Raw genomic sequence first — 6,636 nt, forward strand, 5'->3', positions numbered from 1 at the left:
AATTGGAAATTTGTGCATCTATGTTTATTAAAATAAAAAAAATGAAAAACTTTCTTATTATGCAGACAAGATTAAGGTGTATTATAAGGAAATAAAAGTTGAGGTTGAGCAATTACAAAGGCAGATGAAAGAGAAGTTCATCCGTAATTTGTTTGGCACTGTGTTTTAAAAATGTTTTTGAAAAAATTTAATTTTTTTTTAAATTAATATGTTTTTTATGTTTTCAAATCATTTTTATATGCTAATTTTAAAAATAATTTTTAAAAAATAAAAAAATATTATTAACATATTTTTTGAATGAAAAGTATTTTAAAAAGCAATCAGAACTACACTTCCAAACACAACACGCTCGTGCATAAGAAAACAAAAGGATGCATAAACTGAACATAATTGTCGTTCAAGGAATTCATTACAGAAAGATGTTCGACAAATCCAAAAGAGCTAAATATAGCAGCGAATGTTGTCGAAGGAAGTTAGCGACAAACCATCTAGCTATGTAGCCATGAATGAAGTTAGCGATGCAGGACATCTAGCTAAATATTGTTTTTTGTTTCAGCTATTGTTTCTGTCAACAGTTGTTGGGTCTCAATCTGTTGAAGTTAAACCCAGGAAAAGCTCGCCATAAGCAACCACAGAAACAGCAGCAAGTTGATGGAAAATCCAAGTGAAGCACGTCATCTACCAGGGCAAACAGTCCGGCTAAAGCTTTTTACTGTAAAGTTAATGGCCATAAGCTAATGGTTTTTATTCCCTTTTTTGTCTTCCAGTGTTTAGTCCATTTTCTTCTAAACCCTCAAAAACAAGGAATTAGTGAAGTTTGCTTTTGTTCTTTGTTTTGTCGGTTAATTCCTCTAGCAGCATGGAGAAAAAAGAAAGAAAGAAAACTGAGTACGATGGTGCATGGATAGAGATAAAGGTAAAGAAAGAAAGAATTAGAACTCAAGTTTCGGTTGCAAACCCATCGGTAAAGAAGGATTCGTACGCCGCCACCATGGCTGGCTCTTCAGTCATTGCAGAATGGTGCTGGCTTTCCCATTTTCCGATTTCTCTGGCTGGATAATTAATACTGGTCATCTACAGTATTAGAACAGCAACAGGATATTAACAGAAACGTCTACAGCAGAAAAATCCCAAATGATCCAAGAAATGTTTTGCCATAGCCCATATGATATCAGACAACATATCTGCAAAGTTTTGAGCATAAAAAGAGATTGAGTCCTGCAAACATAGACATATTAAATTTAAAAGTTAAGACTAATCAGGGCGCAAGTTCTTCGAGGAACAACATTTATTCCTTTTTCCTTGAGAGCATCACAGGCCATTTCATGGACATAGTTGTAGAGGGCGATGAAAGATATCTTCATGTGACATGGAAGCTGATCCATTACATTAATTCTCATATGAAATCCCATTCATCTTCAGGTTTAACATTTGCATTTATGTTGATCTTGTTAAAGAAGGATGTGAAATGTACAAAAAATACTGTTAGTTGTTGAGCTCTAAACATCTATGAATAGCTCAAGTTTATTCAATATTGTACCATAAACATCATAAGCATCATCTACAGTTACTACCAGCACCTCCTCCAGAATTCTTTGTCGCCACCTAACACAAACCAGAAAAAGCAACAGACTTTTAACATACTCAAATGGACACTCGAAGAATTTCAAAAAGCTTAAACATAAAACCTCCCTAACATGCAAGTTACCAATACAGACATTAAGAGAACCTGAAAATTAAGATTAATTGGGTCTGGAAGTTGAAAATAAGCTAAAAGATCTTAGAGATATACAGTAATATGTTACTTCTGGCTTCTTGTCTTTAGGATCATGAACATTCTCCTTGTCGTCGTCCTAATCTTCAGGCTACCATTCAGGAAAGTGATGAAGACAGAGCACCCAAATGCTGTGATATGGGTCTTGGAGTTGAACAATCTACTCATGTTAGAGCTGCTGAATCTTCTCGGAATCGGTTGAGATTTATTATAGCATTAGTTCTTCTTTTTTTTATCTCATAGCCTTTAATATTACTTTACTGCTTTTCAGTTCTCTATACCTTTGAGATGTATGGATCATGATGTTTGATCCAGGTTTAATTACATTGCTATTCAGTTTGTTTTTGTTGTTTAAAGTTTACCCAACCCCTAACCTCCAAAGAGTATTAAAATAAAAACTAAATTATAAAAAATAACACTAAATTTTGTATCAATTCTGAATTTTATTTTTTTATTTGAGTGCCTCAAATTATTTTTATGAAAAATAAGTTCTTTTTATTAATTTTCATCATGAATAGATAATTTATTCGTGCCATGACACAAGCGGTTATAAAAAAATATTAAAGGGTGAAAATTAGACCAAAAAAACCTATATTTTACCCCAAAAAATAGTTTATAGTATTCAAATAAAAAATAAAAAAACTAATTTCAATTCAGTATGATTTTGCTACATTGATTTTCCCATAACTTTTAGAATTTCTTATAATAATTATAACACTACTTTACTATTATATTTTATTTAATTTTTTAACCAAATATAATCATATGTCATTAATATTTAAATAGTTAAGAAGAAATTTTGTAGATAATTGGTGGTTAAAATATGGATCTAGTGTTCCAAAAAACTTACAAAAGCTAGGATTTTGAGTGTGTTTCAGTGTGTTTCAAAAAACAAATTTTATTGTTTTCTTAGATGTGTTGTTTGTGATATTTTATGAGTTGAGAGTTACATTCTTCAAAATGTAACGTTTTACTAGGTTTAAGAGCTTTATTATAGTGAATTTAATTAGATATAATTTGGATTTGTTGCATAAGTAAATAATTAAAAAAAAGACCAAACTAACAACAAGAAAAAACTATGTGACCAATCTCAAACTTGCACGAAAAGGTATGTTTTAGTCCACATATTCTTCATTGATTTCTTTTATGGTCCTTTTAGTTTAGGATTTTAAGTTATGTTCCAAAACTTTATTATATATATATATATATATATATTTTAGTTCCTTAGTTTGATAAAGAGAAGAGAGTCATCGAAAAATAATGAAGGAGAGAAAAAATATTGATTAGTCATATTTTAACAACAAAAAAATCAATCTTGGTATTAATGAGTTTTATATAACAAGAATGACGTGTTAGAGATGTTTTTTTTTTATCATTTATCTTGCCCAAAAAAATAAATTAAGGTTCATCATTTTATTCGGGATAACTTCTCCTTTTATAGACCAATTGAAGGTTGATTTAAGACTAAAAATTGATTTATCATGTATTTTTAGATTAAAATAAATTTTTTAATTAAATAAATTAGAACCTAATTGTCCAATAACCTCAAATGATCAAAATATATACACAAAAACATGTTATTTGCCATTATAGGTGACATGTTATTTTTTTAAAAAATAAAATTAGAAAAAAAAAAAGGTAACAGGCATAAGCTTGACAAGACTACACTCCCTTAACATTCTTTTTATTGGGCCAATCACACTAGCCCATCTAGAACGGAGCTCTTAGTCTTATTTGATACAATCTTTTATTATTATTATTATTATTATTATTATTATTATATTTAGAATGTTATTTTATTAAATATTATTCAATTTAAACTTGTTTTTAAATGAGGTTATAATGTTTTTTATGATATTACTTCTTTTTTTATAACACTTCACGGTTTTCTCCTTAAAGTTTAGTTAAAATTATTATAATTAAATAATTAAGATTATATTTAGAATTTTATCTCATTAAATACCATTTAATTTGACATTCATTTTTAGACAAGATTATAGTATTTTTCTTAGTAATATTAGTAATTATTTTGTTTATTATTATATATTAACCTACTATGTAGACTCTTTTTTTTAATTTGTGGTCATGAATACTCAATGAAAATAAAGTTTAATTATTTTGTTTATTATTATATATTAACCTACTATGTAGACTCTTTTTTTTTTAATTTGTGGTCATGAATACTCAATGAAAATAAAGTTTATATTTTGTTGTATTTTTATTATAAATTTCTTAAATAATTTTCTCATAGTAATCATTCTTTTTTTCTTCAATTGCATACAAAATATAAATATTCTTTTAATTTTCAATGTGTTTTTTTTAATGAAAACTTGCTTTTGATATCATGCTAAGTTTTTATCATTTTAAAAACAACGTTTCTAATAAAAAAATTTAATTGTAAAAAATTACCGTATACAATTTTTATTTTATTTTATTAAACATAAATATTAATTTTTCAATTCATAATTGAAGTTTTTGACAATGCCAAAAAAACACTTCAACAACATCACCTATTCTCTTAAACATACACATTAATACATTTAAGAGTGTAGTTGCGGTTGTTTTTCAAAGTGCTTTTCACTTAGAAATGCATCAAAATAATATTTTTTTATTTTAAAAAAATTATTTTTGACATCAGCGCATCAAAATATCTGAAATATTAATTTGAAACAAATAAAAATTGCAATTTTTTTCAAAAGCGCTAACATCACAACACTTTATATACTAGTATATTAGTTTGTGCTCTACAGCCGGTCAATAATAATAAAAAATTAAATGTAAAATGAAAGAAGAGTATAAAAAATATATTAAGTGCATTGGGTCTGAGTACAAAGACATACTCAATAACATTGGGTTTGGGGCTAAGCCAAACTAGACTCAATAGCATTAGGCAGTCAGACCCAACGCTTTTGGGTTATGTTGGGCATCCCTATTACCTAGCTAGATCTAATAACGTTGGTAGCCAGACTCGGTAGTTTTTTGCATAAAAAATAGAAAAATAAAACACCCCCAACAACATTTTTTAACTAAAAAACAGTAAAAACAACGCTCCCATAATACTACAATATTCTTCACAATGTAAATTTTTATGTTTAGTAACAAAGAAACTAAATCATGTTGCGGTTTTCCTGTTCATTCAGACTCATGCAACTGTGGATTGTAACAGTTGCTTCAGCCCACATATCTGTTTCTTTCGTTTGTGGACGCATGCCTTTCTTTTTTTTTTTTGCTTCTGTATTGTTAATTAAATTGGTGGGCCAATGCGCATTAAATGTTGTCCTATTTGCTGGCAACCATGTCTTTGTTTTCTTTGGTTCTGCATTGGTAATTAAATTAGTGGGCTAGTGTGCATTAAATTCCTATTTGCTGTCACAAAATGCATCCTATTTGCTGTCTTTATATTGGGAGGAGGGCTGTCTGGTTTGCATGGGAAATATGATCATGTTGGTTAGAGATAAGATTTTGCATTTTGTGCAGCAATTGTCCTTTGTGTTTCGTGTGACTAGAAAATGAAAATGCCCTATTTTTTTTAGTTTACAACCAAATGCCTTTTCTTTTGCTTTGTCTATTTCCGGTCTGTGTATTTCTTTGCCTACCAGTTGTTGGACTCTTTTTTTATTTTTCTCCATTGCCTCTCTTGCTGGTTGTTGCACCATCAGTTTAGGTTTTTTTCCCCTCTTTCCATTGCCTCTCTTATTATTATTTTTTTGTTTGTTTTCTTATGCATCCATAATTAATCTGTGTGGTCCCTTTGTTTTCAGCAGATTTGTTGAGCTTTTCTAGCCTTCTTTTCGGTTGGGTTGCTGGGTTGCTGCTTTGTTCACGTTAAGGCTTGCTTGCTTTACGCTGCTGGTATGTGCATGTATTATTGGTCTGCAAGATTAGTGGTTGTCTTTTTCTTGCTTTGTTGGACTGTGAGACCAGCTTCTCTTTTTTTTCCATTTGCTTGCTAGGAGTTTGTATTCAAAATTGTTTCTATTGTATTTTCTTCCCTTTTGATGGTTGTTGAATTTGTGCTTTAGATTCTCATCTTTATTTATTTAGCCACTTTATGTTGCAATTTATATTTGTTCTTTTCATGGCTTGCCCTTTTGATTCCAGTCATTCATTTATTTGTGTTTACACTGTCACCAAATATATAACATTTAGTCAAAAAATTTCATAATTGAAAAAAATGAAGGAGCTAATGGAGTCATTAGCATAATCCAACACTGTGTATTTCGTTAAGGCTTGCTTTCATAACTGAAAAAATGCAACAACAGATAACATTTAGTCAACAATTTACAATTGTTTATTTACAAATACACAAAAATCGTTAGATGTTAACCTTGAATAAGTTTCTTAGCCCAAACCCTCTTCAAAACTGTTTCATATTAAAAGAATTGTTTAGCTAATAGAGAACCAAACAAATATACCTTATTGTTTCCACATCTCTAGCCATGTACATCGATGCAGGTGGCTGATAAATAGGTATTAACATGACAGAAACAGAATCATGCATATGACGGGAGTTTAATGACATAGAGGAGCAACTTATAACAAGGGGAAAAAAAAACTATCAAAGTTGTTATTGATAAAGAAGAAGAAAAATTAACAGGGAAAATGTGAGTGCTAATTTTGTTAAGACATGATTATAATAGAAAGTGAACAATAGTATTTAATTAAAAATTAAAAATTAATATATTTAAATCAAAAAAATATAAATTATTATAATTAATTAAGAAAAAAATATAAATTTTATATATCAATATTACAATTATCCCGTTTTCCTGTTAATGCATCTTGAATCCTTAAAATTCTTATTTTATTAACTCAAGAGCTTTTTCCTTGACCAGAATAATAACGTGACTATAAATATGTGT

This window comes from Populus trichocarpa, chromosome 12, assembly GCF_000002775.5.
Source record: "Populus trichocarpa isolate Nisqually-1 chromosome 12, P.trichocarpa_v4.1, whole genome shotgun sequence".
Classification (NCBI taxonomy): Eukaryota; Viridiplantae; Streptophyta; class Magnoliopsida; order Malpighiales; family Salicaceae; genus Populus; species Populus trichocarpa.